We start from the raw sequence: 16,088 nt of genomic DNA, 5'->3' as shown, positions 1-16,088 counted from the left end.
TTAAATTCTATGTATGAGTGTAATCATATGGTATTTATCTTTCTCTGATTGACTTACAGAACTTTAGTTTTAGAAACATCACAAAGAGTGTGATATATATGTGTGTATATATATATATATATATATATATATATATATATATATATATGAGATCACTACAACTGAAAGAGATTTTAGATGTCACTTCAAAACTCTCACCTAAAGAATATGGTGACTAACACCAAATGGGGTGATACACTGTTAGCCAGGACCATAAGCCAGATAGTAATGGAATTCAGTTCATTTTTCCTGAGTCCATATTCTGTGCCACTTGAGCCATGCCATCGTGTATGACTTCTGGACTTCACTATCATTTCCAAATTTGTTTGAGACATCACATAAAAATTTTCTATTCTGTGGTTCAACATCAAACTATTGTTTGATATTGATGAAAATGTTAAGAATTTCAATAAACCATTTCTAATAAGCAGAGTAATAATCTTGAAAAATTTTAATAATTCCAAGTAAAATACAAGGTTGGGGACTGTATTATATGGGTTAATAAATATATTTTGAGTTATTCCTTTGTATAATTACCTACTTTACAAGTGACGAATTATGTTATATATAAAGTAATTCTTTTAAAAAGGATTTTTTTTAGCACACCTCCCCCTGCAAAGGATTCTTAAATCTAATAGCAATGGCCTTAGTAAAGTGAATATCTAGGGATATTTGAACAAGTTAAATTGCTTACATAACATCATAAATCAAAAAGAAAAAATATAATTCAGATACAAACTTGTCAGAGTGTATGAAGTTTGTTGAACTGGACAATTAAGTATATATTCTATGAATATCATAAAAAGCGACAAGCTAGGGGGTGTTTACTAAAGGCCATGTACAACAAGCCCGCAGCTAATATCCTACTCAACAGTAACCTGGAAGCTTTTCCTTTAAGATCAGGAATAAGATGAGGATGCCCACTCTTGCTACTTTTACTCAACATTGTATTGGAAGTCTCAGGTAGAGCAATTAGGCAAGGAAACTAAATTAAAAGAAATATGATAAAAAAAGAAATTGTCACTATGTCAGATGACATGATAATATACACAGAAATCTCTAAAGATTCTACCAAAAACCTGTTAAAACTAATAAATTCAGTAACGTTGCAGGATACAAAATCAATATACAAAAGTTTATTGTGTTTTGATACAATAATAATGAGGTATTAGAAAGAGAAATTCAGATGACAACCCCATTTACAACTGCACGAGAAAAAAATAAAATATCTAGAACTAAATTTAACTAAGAAGGTGAATGACCTGCACACTGAGAACTATGTCATTGATGTAAGAAATTGAAGAAGACACAACTCAATGGATAGATATTTTGTGCTTGTGGATTAGAAGAATTAATACTATTAAAATGTTCATAGTACCCAGAGCAATGTATAGATTCAATGCAATTCCTATACAAAAATCTAATGGTGTTTTCACAAATTAATACAAATAATCCTAGAATTTGTATGGAATCATAAGAGACCTTGAATAGCATAGCAGTCCTGAAAGAGAAGAATAAAGCTGGGGACATTATACATTTAAATGTCTTTAGATTCCACATATAAGTGTGATCATATGGTATTTGTCTTTCTCTGTCTTAATTATTTTACTTAGTGTAATGCCCTCAGGTCAGTCCCTGTTGTCTCAAATGGCAAGACTTTATTTAAAAGTAGAAACAAAAAACCTCAAACTTGTCAATACAGAGAACAGATTTGTGATTGTGGGGTCAGGGGTAGAGAATGAGAGAAGGGGGTTAAAAAGTGCAAATTCCTGGCAGTAAAGTAAATAGGTCAGTGGGGTGTCATGTACAGCAGAGGGGTACAGTGAATAGTACTGTATTGGATATTTGAAAGTTTCTAAGGGAGTAAACCTTAAAAGTTTTCATGACAAGGAAAAAAAATTAAAATTATGTACAGTGGTGGATTTTAACCAGACTTATTTTGATCCTTTCACAAAATATACAAATATCGAATCATTATGTTGTATACCCGGCAGTAATATAAAGTTCTATTTCAATTATATCTATATTTTTTAAAGATTATTTATTTATTTATTCATTTTTATTTATTTATTTATTTATTTATTTATTTATTTATTTATTTATTTATTTAGATAGAGAGAGAGAGACCCAGGCAGAGCCCGACCTGGGACTCGACCCCGGGTCCCCAGGATCACGCCCTGGGCTAAAGGCAGGCACCAAACCGCTGAGCCACCCAGGGATCCCCTATATCTACATTTTTTAAAAAATTGGCTGAAGTATGAATTCCTACAGTCTTTGATTATGTTTTAATCTGTAACACGACTAGGAAGACAGAGAAAGCCCACGTTTCGGAGCCCTTGGAGCCCTGAGGCACGGATGAGCCCCCGCCCTAAACGCCCAGATTTCGTGTGGAGAGAACACAGCGTCCGCCGCCGTCAAACAGAGGGATCGAGATGGAGTGGCCGGAAGCCTCCTCAAAAACAGAACGAAAAACCGAAAGAGCGAGTTTGGTGTTGGTGTCGAGACACCACGCTGTTCCCAATCCCGCCCCGGTTGGTTTTCCAATAATTAGAAGCGAAACGTTAGAGCCTGTCAGTGCGGGTTGACTCACGTCCCGGAGGCAGCTGCCCGCGGCTCAGGCCTTTGGGGAGCGTCACACACCCGAGGTCACTAACAACTCGAGGTAGCGACTATAATCCTTGTCTGTCCCCGCGTCGCTGGCCGTCGCCCGTCCAGGTGGAGCCCGCCGGTCTCCCGGGGCCCGCGGTGGGGGGGGGGGGGGCTGCAAGGGGGCGACCCGGGCGCCCGGAACCCCGCAGGCCGCAGGATGGCAGGCCGTGCCCCTGGCCGGCGCCCGCATGTGGGGCCCGCAGGTGGTGCCCGCAGGTGGGGTCCGCACGTGGTGTCCGCAGGTGGGGCCTGCACGTGGTGCCCGCAGGTGGGGTCCGCACGTGGTGTCCGCATGTGGGGCCCGCAGGTGGGGCCCGCACGTGGTGCCCCCACGTGGTGCCCGCACGTGGTGCCCGCAGGTGGGGTCCGCACGTGGTGCCCGCACGTGGTGCCCGCACGTGGTGCCCGCAGGTGGGGTCCGCACGTGGTGCCCGCAGGTGGGGCCCGCACGTGGTGCCCGCAGGTGGGGTCCGCACGTGGTGCCCGCACGTGGTGCCCGCACGTGGTGCCCGCAGGTGGGGTCCGCACGTGGTGTCCGCACGTGGTGCCCGCAGGTGGTGCCCGCAGGTGGGGCCCGCACGTGGTGCCCGCAGGTGGGGTCTAGCATCTTAAATAATACAGAGATTGTTGATTCCTGGTTAATGTTTCTACTAAAAGGGTCGTATTCTTCTTCTTACTCCTAGATATTTTTAAACTCGTGTTGATGCTGCGGAAATAGCACCATCTCCTCTGGAATGGTTTCTTCCACCGTGTCCTACCTCCCGTGAATACTGGAGTATGGATTTCCTACAAATAAGTATATTTTTCTTTAATTTTTTATAATAGAATGATCAAACCCAGGGAATCAGCCCTGGCCGCGGCCGGCATGTGCTCTTGAAGGCCCCCGAGTCTCGAGGATCCCGGTGTCCCCACTGTTCTGTTCAGTTGTCCTGTCTCCTTATTTTCCTTCCATCTGTAACCGGTTGTTTTCAGTGGTTAGTGACACTTTAGGAAACCACAGGCCAGTTATTTTATAGAATGTTCCTTGATTCGGGTTCACTTAATATATTATTGATGATCATCAGTTCCATCACTTAATTAAGGTGGTGCCTGATAATTCCTTCAGTACAAAGTTACTTATTTTCCCTCTGCAGAAAAACTACTTTTAAACATCTTTATTGAGGTATAATTTACCATAAGATGCGTAAAATTTACCCACTTTAAATGTCCCAATGACTTTTAATAAATTTACGGAATTTGGGAAACCATCACAATAATCCTCCCAGAGTGTTTCCACTCCCTCCAAGAAAGATGGATTCGCACACTGTAGTCAGTTTCCACTCCACCTCCAGCTAGAGGCAATCACTGATCTTTACCCTCTCTCCAGTTTTATTTTTCTAAATATTGTTATGAAATTGCAGGAGATGTAGTCTTTGTGGGAAACTACTTTCACCTAGAATTTTAAGAACTCAATGTCTCATGGATAATATATCTTGTTTCAATACGTAGTCCCCTAATGACTAATAAGAGCATGGCTTTGTATGGTCAAACGCCACCCAGATACCTTCCTTGGTGTGGTATCTGTTCAGATATTCTGAAGATAGAATTGAACTTTTGGATGCTTTTATTGAATCTTCAGTTCTTTGTGTATTTGGTTTCAAATTCTTTCTCAGATAACAAAAAATTGCAAATAATTTCCCCAACCCTGTGACTTGTCCATATTCTAAACAATAAATTTTGTAGAACAATTTAGTAATATTAATAAATCAAATTTGTGGGTTTTTTTCTTCTTCATGGATGAAGGTTTTTTTGTTATATCTAAAAATATCACCCGACCCAAGGTCATCTAGTTTTTTTCCATAGGTTTTATTCTAGATGTTTTGTATTTCTGCCTTTCAAATTTAAGACTTTGATATAATTGGGATAATTTCTGTACACGGTAGAAGGTCTATTTCTATGTTCTCTTTTTCTTTTGCATACGGGTGTCTAATTGTATCAGCCTGCATTTTTGAAAAGGCTATTTTTTTCTCCATCGAGTTACCTGTGCTCTTATGTCAAAGTTCAGCTGACTGCATCGGGCTGGGTCTGTTTCTGTGTCCTCTATTCTGTCCCATTTGATCTCTGTATGTTCTTTCACCAGTATTATGCTGTCGCGGGCACTGCAGCTTGATAATAAGCCTTGAAAGTGGGTGTTGGGTGTCCTCCAACCTTGTTCTTAAATATTGTGTTGACTAGTTGTAGGCCTTTGCGTATCCCCATCGATTGTCGAATCAACTTTTCAATAGCTACAAAATAGCTCCCTGGGGGTTTGACTATGGTTGCTTTGAATCTATAGCCCAAGTTGAGAAGTGACATCTCAGTAATGCTGTGTCTTCTAATACAGGGACAAAAAAATAATGTTCATTTATTTAGAACTTTCTTTATTTCTTCCTTTGGTGTTTTGTAGTTTTCTGCTTAAGGATTTTTTTTTTTATTTCTACCATTTTTTGATGTTATTTTAAGTGATGCTTTACAAAATTTCCGATTCTTGTTCATTGCTGGCGTATTAAAGAAGAATTGACTTTCATAGATTTTCCTTGTAACCATTGACCTTTGCCAACTTACTGCTTAGTTCCAAAACTTTTTTTTTCTTTTCTGCATGGACAAGCTTTCAATCTATATAGTTTATATATTTCTTTCCTAGTGGTACATATTCCATTACTTTTTTATCCTACTATTTTAGCTAGGATTTCCAATATTACGTTGAAAAGCAGTGTTGAGGGGGCACTTCCTTGCCTTATTCCAAATTGTTAGGGGAAAAGTGTTTCATTTCTCACTGTTAACTATAAGTTGTTTTGTTTTATTTTCCTTTGCATATTCCCCTTATTTAATGAAGTTCCCTTTACTCTTGTGTTGTGGGTCTTTTTGAGATTTTTCATGATTTTTTCCTTCATAGATTATTACATGGCTTTTGTTACTCAATCTGATAAAATAATTTACAATGATTGCTTCAAAAATGTTGAATGAGTCTTGCATTTGTGGAAAAAATGCAACTTGATTTTGATCTATTATAATTTTTATATGTTTTTGGGTCTGATTTGCTAATATTTTGTTAGCATGTCAATGTTCATGAGGAATGTTGGATTATAGTTTCCCTTTCTTCTTACATCTTCCTATGGTTCTATTCTAAGTCTGATCTTGTAAAATGAGTTAGAAAGTATTCTCTTCTACTTTCTGGATAAAAAGGCTCTTGTCTGTTAAGTGTTTGGTAGATTTCACCTGTAAAACTTTGAGTCCAGAACTTTTTTTGAAGGGAGGAAGGGCTAAAATTTCTGAGCATATTTAATAAAGATCTATTCAGGTTATTTCTCTTAATATAGCATTTAATAGTTTGTATTCTCTAAGAAATTGAAAAATCTCATGTATGCTATTAGACTTATGGGCCTAGAGTTGCTCATAACATTTATATGTCTTTCTTTTAATGCGCATTGAACTGATAGGAATGGCTCCATTTTTTTAATTGAAGTAAAATCGAAATATAATATTCTGTTAGTTTCATGTGTACAACATTGTGTTTTGACATTTGTATACATTGTGAACAGATCAATAACTCTGGTGACCCATTGTCATCAAAGTTAATACAATATTATTGACCATATTCCTCACACTGTACATTATATCCACATGACTATTTTATAACTTGAAGTTTGTATACACACACATATATACACACATAGACATCTTCTTTGTATACACATGCACACTAAATAAATTTTTTTTTATTCATTCAGACATCAGTCTACACTTAAGATTGTTTCTGTATCTTGACTATTGCAAATAACACTGCAAAAAATACAGGGATACATACATGGTTTTATTTTTTTTTTAATTTTTATTTATTTATGATAGTCACAGAGAGAGAGAGAGAGAGAGAGGCAGAGACACAGGCAGAGGGAGAAGCAGGCTCCACGCACCGGGAGCCCGACGTGGGATTCGATCCCGGGTCTCCAGGATCATGCCCCGGGCCAAAGGCAGGTGCTAAACCGCTGCGCCACCCAGGGATCCCCATACATGGTTTTAAATTAGTTTTTTTGGAGGGAGGGAGGGGATAGACCCTGGAGGTGGAATTACTAAATCATATAGTAGTTGTATTTTTATTTTTTTTAGGAACCTCCATATGTTTGCCATGGTGGTTTTACCAACTTACATTCCTGCAAGACTGCATTAGGGTTTTCTTTTCTCTACATTCTCAACAACACTTATTTCTTGTCTTTTTGATCATAGCAATTCTGACCGGTACAAGGTGATGTCATTGTGGTTTTGATTTGCATTGCCATAATTAATGATGCTAAATATCTTTTAGGTGACTGTTGGCCATCTCTGTCCTTTTGGGAAAAATTATTCAGATTATCTGCTTATTTTTTAATCAGGCTGGTTGGTTTGTTGTTGTTGAGTTGTATAAATTCTTTATGTATCTTGTATAGTAACCCCTTATTGGATATGATTTGCAAATATCCCCTCCTATTTGGTAGGTGGCTTATTCATCTTATTGATGATTGCCCTTGCTGTGCAGAACCTATTTAGTGATATAGTCACATTTGTTCATTTTTACTTCTGGTGCCCTTGCCTTTGGAATCCAATTCAGAAAAATGAAAACATTGCTAAAACTCAAGAGCTTATTGCCCAGACTTCATTCTAGATGTTTTATGGTTTCAGGTCTTTTTTTTTTTTAAGATTTTATTTATTTATTCATGAGAGACACAGAGAGAGAGGCAGAGACACAGGCAGACGGACAAACAGGCTCCATGCAGGGAGCCTGATGTGGGACTCGATCCCGGGTCTCCAGGATCACGACCCAGGCTGAAGGCAGGAGCCAAACTGCTGAGCCACCCAGGGATCCCCATGAGCCACCCAGGGATCCCTGGTTTCAGGCTTATATTCATGTCTTTAATCCATTTTTAGTTAGTGCTTGTGGTATAGGATAGCGGTCCATTTTTATCCTTTTGCATGTAGCTGTCAGTTTTCCCAGCACCATTTATTAAGGAGCCTGCCTTCCCCCCAACCCACCCACTGTATATTTTTGTGTCCTTGTCTTGTTCCTGATCTTAGAGGAAAAGCTTCTAGCCTTTCACTTTTGAGTATGATATTAGCTACAGGCTTATCATAAATGGCCTTTATTAATAAGGTATGTTTGCTCTATAACCACTTTGTTGAGCGTTTTTATTGTGAAAAGATGTCGAATTTTAACAAAAGCTTTTCTGCATCTATTAAAGTGATCATATGATTTTTAGCTTTTATTTTGTTAATGTGGTATATATAGCTGATTTTCAGACATTGAACACTCTGAGTCACCTGAATAAATCCCACTAAATCATAGTATATGATCTTTTTTTAATGTATTCTTGAAATCATTGTGCTAGTATCTTTTGAGGATATTTTGTATCTATGTTTATCAGCAATATTGGCTTGTAATTTTCTTTTTTGTGAGCAATATCCTTCTCTGGTTTTGATATCCGGATGATGCTGACCTCATAAAATGAGTTTGGAAGCATTCCCTCCTACTCAAATTTTTAGAAGAGTTTGAGTAGGATAGATATTAAATCTTCAAATGTTTGATAGAATTCACAAGTGATACTGTCTGGTCCCAGCCTTGTTTGTTGGGAGTTTATTTACTGATTCAATCTCCTTACTAGTAATTGGTCTGTTTGGATATTTTGTTTCTGTAGGATTCAGTTTTAGAAGATTGTATGTTTCTACAAGTTTATCTACAAGCACACTTCAGTTTATGGCACTTCACTTTAGTGCTCCTTGCAGATAATGTGTTTCATAAAAAATTAAAGGTTTGTGGCAAACCTGCAGTAACCAAGTCTATTGGTGCCATTTTTCCAACAGCACTTACTCTCATCATATTTCTGTCATATTTCCTAATTCTTTATCCTTCCCCAGATTTAGACATTTTTTTAGCCATTATTTATTCAAATATATTTTCTGCTGCTGTCTCTCTTCCTTCTGGTATTCCTGTAATGTGGATGTTATTCTGTGTGATGCTGGCCCATAGATCCCTTAAGATATCTTCCCTTTTTAAATTCCTTCTCCTTCTGGATTGTTGAGGTGATACAACTAGTTAAGCATCTGACTAGGTTTCAGCTCAGGTCATGACCTCAGGGTCCTGGGATGGAACCTCACATTGGGCTCCAAGTTCAGTGTGGAGTTTGCTTGAGATTTTCCCTCTCCCTCTCCCCCTGCTGCTCATGCTATCTCCTTCTCTCTCTCAAATAAATAAAATATTTAAAAGTATATAAAAAAATAAATTCCTTTTCCTTTTGCTGCTGTACTCGGGTGAAGTTCATTGCTTTGTCCTCCATCTCACTGATCCATTCTGCCTCTTTTAGTTCCACTATTGTATTTGTCAGCTCTGTGACTACTGTCTGGTATTTTATTTTCTCTCTCTTTGATAACATTCTCCCTGTGTTCTTTCATTCTTCTCTCAAGGTTGATAAGCATCTTTATGACCATCGCTTTGAATTCTCTGCCAGGTAGATCACTTATTTCCATTTTATTAAGGTCTTTTTCTGGGGTTTTGTTTGGAACACATTCCTGTGCCTCCTCGTTTTGACTAATCCTCAGTGTTTGTTTCTATGTATGAGGTGAAACCCTTACCTCTGCTTGAAGTAGTGGACAGGTAAGGGGATGTCCCAGGGGCTAACAGCGCAATCTTGCCTGGTCTCCAGAGTCAGGTACTCGAGAGTGTCCCATGTGTAGGCGATGTGGTAGGGTGGCAACCAGGGCACAATGGAGTGGGTGCTCACTTGGCTGTGGTGTGTCTGTGCCTGGGGTGGGGATGCACTCACCTGGCTGGCTGTGGTGCACCTTCGGTACAAGACATGAGATGTACCCAGAGGCGCTAGTAAGTTAGAGTGAGGTACGGAATGTCATCTGCTAGTGCCAGTGCTTACAAAGTCGAGTGAGACTGCAAAAATGTCACCTGCTAGAACTTCTGTCCCCAGGGAGAGTCCCAACAGATTTCTGTCTCTTGGGCAGTTACTTTGAGATTAGTCAGTAGTTCTTTTCCACATATGGTCTCGACTCTTTTCAAACTACTGCTTTTGTGCTAGCTCCCAGGGTGAGTGAGTCTGTGCTTGATCCCTTTAAGAGCCCCACAATTCTGTGGTTCTTCTGGATTTTGTACCTTATTGGTTTTCAAAGCCTAATGTTTTAGGGAGTTTATCTCCCTGGTCCCAGACCCCAGGGGTATGCCTAATTTGGGGCGTCCCTCTCTACCCAGGGAAGGTTCATATTTTTTAGATCCTTCCCATGAGATTGTTGAAAAGAGCATGTCTGTAGTTCCTTCCCATGTTGTTGTGACTCTGGTCCTTCCTTGTGGAGGTACTGCTCATCTAGTCTTCAGGACTTTTTCAAAGGAAATTATTCAATATGTTACCATAGATTTGTTGTGTCCAAGGGAGGGGTAAGGTCAGGATCTTCCTATATCACCATCTTGAACCCAAACTTCCCACTTATTCTGAGATTGACTTGTGTCTCCTTGCCCCCACTCCCGCCTTAGTTAACCTGGTTAGAGGTTTATCAGTTATTAGCCTATTAAACCATGTTTGGTTTCATTTATTTTTCTGTATTGTTTTTCTTAATTTAATGGATTTCTGCTCATCTCCATTCTATTTGATTTAAATTTGTTTTTTGGTCTTTGTCTACTTTTAAAAATGTAGGTTCTTGCTTTTATAACTTTCTTTTTTCATGACTATACATTTAATGCTATAAATTTCCCTCTCAATATGTTTTTGTTCATTATCATATTATATTAATTATCATACAATATTAATATCATATTATACTTATACATTATCATATTATATTAATAATATGCATTTTCATATAGTTTGAAATAGCTTCCAAACTCTCTTGAAATTTCCTTTTTGGTTCATGAATTATTTGGAAGTGTATTGATTAATTTCAAAATATTTGGTAAAATTTCACCTTTCTTTGTGTTATTGATTTGTACTTTAATGCTATTATATCCTGAGATTTTTACTCTTTTAAGTAGGTATGGTGTGTCCTGTGGCACAGAATGTGTTCTGTCTTGATGGATGTTGCATGTGAACTTTAATAGAATGTGTGTTTTGCTGCTTTTGAATGGAGTATTTTATAAATGTCAATTATATCAGTAATTTGTGGTGCCTTATAGGTCATCAATACTCTTATTAAATTTCTGCCTACTTGATTATACTAGTGGGTTTGTCTATTTCTCCTTTTAATTATGACTTTTTGTCTTGAGTATTTTGATGACCTGTTGTTACATTCAAACATTTTTAGGACTGATGTCTTTAGGTATATTATCCCTGGTTATCTATTAATGTTAGCATGCTATATCTTCTTCCCTTTACTTTGAACCTATTTAAGTCTGTAAATTTAAAGTGTTTTTTAAAATAAAACACTTTAGGATATTTCATTATTCAACAAGAACCATCTCTGTTTAATTGGTGTTTTTGTTATGATGTGTTTGGATCATTTAAGTTATCATTGCTGCCGGTGAATTAATATCCACATTTATAAACGTTTTGTGGGTATTTTTGTATTTTTTTATTTGGTTTCCCTTTTATTGCTACATTGTTTATTTCACTTGAACATTTTACATTCTTCTATTTTCTCTCTTGCTATGTAATTTAATTTTTTATTGCAAGGAATTTAAATGGGTTTTATTTTTTATTTTTTCTTAAAGATTTTTTATTTATTTATTCAGAGAGAGAGAAAGAGAGAGAGGCAGAGACACAGGCAGAGGGAGAAGCAGGCTCCATGCAGGGAGCCCGATGTGGGACTCGATCCCGGGTCTCCAGGATCATAACCTGAGCTGCAGGCGGTGCTAAACTGCTGTGCCACCGGGGCTGCCCCATTAAATGGGTTTTAATATGAGGTTTTATGTTAATATGTTTGGGATCTGAGCTTCAAATTTTTTTTTGATTGTCGATTGTCTGCACCCTTGACTTTGAGGTTTCCCTTTGTTCTCTATTTCAGAAAGTCTATTTCTTGAATCTTTTTTGCTAAAATCTTTTATTATACTCTTACAATAGCATAAATATTATTCTGGTGTGGTAATAATGCATGAGAGGGGCATGTACTGTAATCTTCCTATTAGGTTTCTATGGACTTGTGTTTGGTTGTTTGACTTTCCCAAATGTTGCTATTCAATCTTAAGGAATATGTCATTTTATTTTTCCTGTTGTCCATATTCCCTTCTCAGATTCAGCATCCCCAATCTATTTCCTTGAGGTCTTGATTTCTATTGACTTTCTCCTCACTTTTACCTGGATAACATACAAGGGCTAGAAGGGTTTAGGGTGGGGAGGGATTCCTTTCTTCCAGCTAACATAATGTTTAGAATTTCAGTCAGGCAAAAATCTTTGCTTTAAGGAATGTCTTTATGGAGAAAGCTTTGCACATGTTTCACAGCAATTACTTCTCCCCTGCCCCACCTTGCCATAATCTTTATCCAGTTTTCATATGGAGAAGGATCTTGGAGGAAACTCCATGAAAGTGTAGGGATGCTCTCAAGACTGAAACCACCAGGGGTTTCTTGTTCTTATATTAGTCCACATTCAGCCTCCAGCAGGTCTTCAAAATTTCTGTTTAAGTGTTCTTATAAGATTATGATTCCATTGCCTTCTCTTCTAGATAAGCAAACTTAGTTGCTGTATTTCTCTGGCTCTACCTTCTTTCTTCATATTTTGCTAAGACTGACTGCTTGGTTTGGTTTAAGAAAAGTGCTTGATTTTCAGCTTGCCCACCTTTTGGTGACAAGGACAGAAGTGACAACTTAAAGTGAGGGTGAAATATCTTTATTATATTATTTTAATATAATTTTATAGTATATCTTAATAAGGGGTTAGATAAATTATTATAGGCTGTTGACATTTTTCCCTATCTAACTCTGGAGATATAATGTGAGGGAAGAATATACAGACCTAAAAGACTAAGGAAAAGAGGAAAAACCTTGATAGACAGAAGCCTCTGGGCATATATAGAGAGAACAGCCAGAAAAGACAAAAGATTCTTCAGGGAAAAGTTTTTATTGGCATTCTTATCTCCACCTGATTTCCTGTAATAGATTATTGCTTCCCTGATTACCACTGTACCACAGATTATCTGCTTCTTTAAAATTGTCCTAGAAAACAAGATCCTTTAAAAAGAAATAAGACTTACAAAGATTCAAATGGGATGGAACCTACAATTATTTACCAATAATGTGATTGTGTACATGAAAATCCAATAGTTCAACCAATCACTGTGACTAATCTTAGAATTCAGCAACTTTGGCAAAAAGATCAACTTTAAAGAAGCTATAAAATTTGCTTCCTACAGCAATAACGTGGTGGAAAATATGATATGACAGTCAATTCTATATTCTTAAAGTGTGTGGAAATTGACAGTTGAAAGTGTGTACTTATAAACTTTGGATCTACCATACATACATGCTCCAAGACTACATTTTCCTTGGGATACTCTTACCAATGTTTGAAAATATTAAGAATTCTTAGTGACTTTAGCTTTCCATATACAATCTTTTCCATATATAATCTTTTTTTCCTCTTTTTTTTCCTTTCAAATGTCTCAGACCAACCTTACCTATGAGTTCTCTTTGCCTACTTCTGCTTCTGAGGTTAGTCAATGGGATGCCTTGAGAACATTGAATTTTTCTTGATCTTGGAAATGTTTTTCTATCATTTGACCAACTGTACTTATAAATTGGTGCCCATTGAATTAGTCTCCTATCTTCCCACAGAGACTGGGGATAGGGGCCCTATTTTTTAATATCTAAGGTCCTTGAGAAAGATAATTCCTGGGATATAAAACCAGCAAGAGAGGTTTTGAAAGGGGATAAAAAAGGTATGATTGCACATTTTCTAATATAATTGCTCTAGGAAAAGGAAGGACAGGGCCCTAGAGTCAAGAAAAACCCTATCCAAAATTTAAGTCATACTGAGGGGAACATTAAGGCCTTCTTGTCACCTATAAAGAAAAAATGTGAGGATGTCTGGGTGGCTCAATTGGTTGAACATCTGCCTCAGCTTAGGTCATGGTGCCAGGCCCTGGGATGAAAGCCCTATGGGGACTCTCTGCTCAGCAGGGAGTCTGCTTCTTCCTCTCCCTCTGCTAAACACCCAGTAATTGAGTACATTAAAACAGAAAGGTTTAACACCAATTGTGTCACTTTGATAACTCATCTATTCTTTCAAGCCAAAAAACTTTTTCAAAAGTTTGAAAGAATTGTTTTTTAATCTATTATTTTTTATTGAAGTATCATTGACCCCCAATGTTACATCAGATTCAGATTTACCACACACTGTTTGACAACTCCATACATTAAGTGATGCTCACCACAAATGTAGCCCCATCTATCTGATGTAAAGCTATTACAGTACCATTGACAACATTCCCTAGGCTACCTTCTGTCCCCATGACTTATTCATCCCATAATTGGAAGCCTGAATCTCCACTTCCCTTTATCCATTATGCTTATCACCCCGCTTCATCTGGCAACCATCATTTTGTCCTCTCTATATTTATGGATCTGTTTTATTTGTTTGTTCTTTTTGTCTGTTTTCTTTTTTTAAGATTCCATATATAAGTGAAGATTACGGAATTTGTCTTTCTCCTTCTGACATTTCACTTATCATAATGCCTCCTAGGTCTGTAGCAAATGGCCAACTTTCCTTTTTATGGCCAACTAATATTCCAGTGTGTGTGTGTGTGTGTGTGTGTGTACCATCTCTTCTTTATCCATTCATTTATCAGTGGACACTTAGGTTGCTTCTCCATTTTGTCTCATGTAAATAATGCTGCAATGAACATTGGATATATATATTTTTGAATTAGTGTTTTCATTTTCTTTGGATAAATACCTAGCAGTATGATTACTGGATCATATGGTGGTTCTTTTTTAAATGTTTTGAGGAAACTCCATACTGTTTTCCATAGTGGCTGAACCAATTAACATTCCCAGAAATAGTGCATAGGCTTCCTTTTCCTCTAAATCCTCACCAACACTCATTTCTTATCTTTTTAATTCTGGCCGTTCTGACAGTTGTAAGACAATATTTCATGGGCTTTGATTTGCATTTCCCTGATGATTAGTGATGCTGAGTATCTCTTCATGTGTGTCTTGGTTATCTGTATGTCTTCTTTGGAATAATGTCTATTCAGTTCCTCTGCCCATTTTTTAACCTAAGAATGATGATGATTATGTTGAGTTGTGTATGTTCTTTGTATATTTGGATATTAGCTCCTTATTGGATATATCATTTGCAAATATCTTCTCCTATTCAGTAGGTTGCTTCTTTGTTTTGTTGTTTTCTTCACTGCGTAAAAACTTTTTATTTCACAAAAATTTGATATAATTTTGAGGATATATAATTTTGAGTATATAATATAAAAGGTTCTCTCTGGAATATTTTTTGAGCTATATGAGTTCCATCTTTCCTGGCTTCTGAAAAGCTAGAGGAGAAGAAGGGACATTATATTAATGACATCCTTTTCATTCAGGAAATTCAGGAATCTTGAGTTTTATAGTGTGTCTCCCAACTTCATCTCAATGAAGACTCATTACCCATTAGTTTACAGTTTGCTAAGATCTAAGCCACAGAGCATATGACCAAAATATTATTGCTCTGGAATTTTAACTAACTTTGAAAAACACAAATTCAATGAATGATATTTTTTTTTTGATTGGGTTCCAATGATCCATAAAATGTTGATTTGTGATGGTCTAAATAAAGGAATGATAAGTCAGCAGCTAAAGATTCTGGAAAACACATTTCACTTTTTAAAAGACTTTTGAGATAGGATTCTATACTTGGGGTTAATGGTCAGGAGTGTCCCTAGGATCAATTGCTATAGAAAAGAAGGAAAGAAAGTATGATTGGGCAGATGGAAAAGTCAAACTCTGATGTAAGCCCAAAACTACACAAGGAGTTCCAGGAGTACATTGGCTCTTCATAGTTGTCAAAAGGTAAGTTGAGATATCTAGGCTTTTATAACCCCACATCAATCAGTCTAGGATGTAACCTCCCTAAAAAGGATGTGGATTTGGTCAATGTAACTTTCTGCAGTTGAAGTCATCCCTGAGGAGGCTAACAGGAAAAGGTATATGCCAGCAGCACCTTTACCAACTGGCGCAAGCCTTTCATTAAAGGGATGTCTTACTGAGTTAGAGCTACAGTAGTAAATATCCTAGACTGGGCAGTTTAAACAATAACGCTTCTTCCTCACAGCTCTGGAGGCTGGGGTCTGAGATTAGAATGGTTGTGTCTTCATATGAGCGCACAAAAAGAGAGGTATCTTATATTTCCTCCTCTTTGTTAAGAGCATTAATCCCATCATGGGGACTTCATTCTCATGACCTTATTTAATCCTGATTAACTCACCAAGGTCTT

General features: G+C 37.5%; 1 long non-coding RNA gene across 1 annotated transcript in view; it reads right to left on the bottom strand.

Moving 5' to 3' along the window:
• Positions 1–2,872, bottom strand: part of LOC140624693 (uncharacterized) — a 54,006-nt gene extending 51,134 nt beyond the window's left edge. The window contains exon 1 of the long non-coding RNA XR_012024152.1: positions 2,630–2,872. This is a non-coding gene — a long non-coding RNA (uncharacterized lncRNA). The remainder of the gene's footprint in view (positions 1–2,629) is intronic.
• Between the last annotated feature and the right edge of the window lie 13,216 nt (positions 2,873–16,088).

The sequence above is a fragment of the Canis lupus genome, chromosome 35, assembly GCF_048164855.1.
Source record: "Canis lupus baileyi chromosome 35, mCanLup2.hap1, whole genome shotgun sequence".
In the NCBI taxonomy this organism is placed as follows: domain Eukaryota; kingdom Metazoa; phylum Chordata; class Mammalia; order Carnivora; family Canidae; genus Canis; species Canis lupus.
The sequence above is the reverse complement of the archived record's forward strand: the minus strand, read 5'-3'. Positions and strand labels throughout refer to the sequence as shown.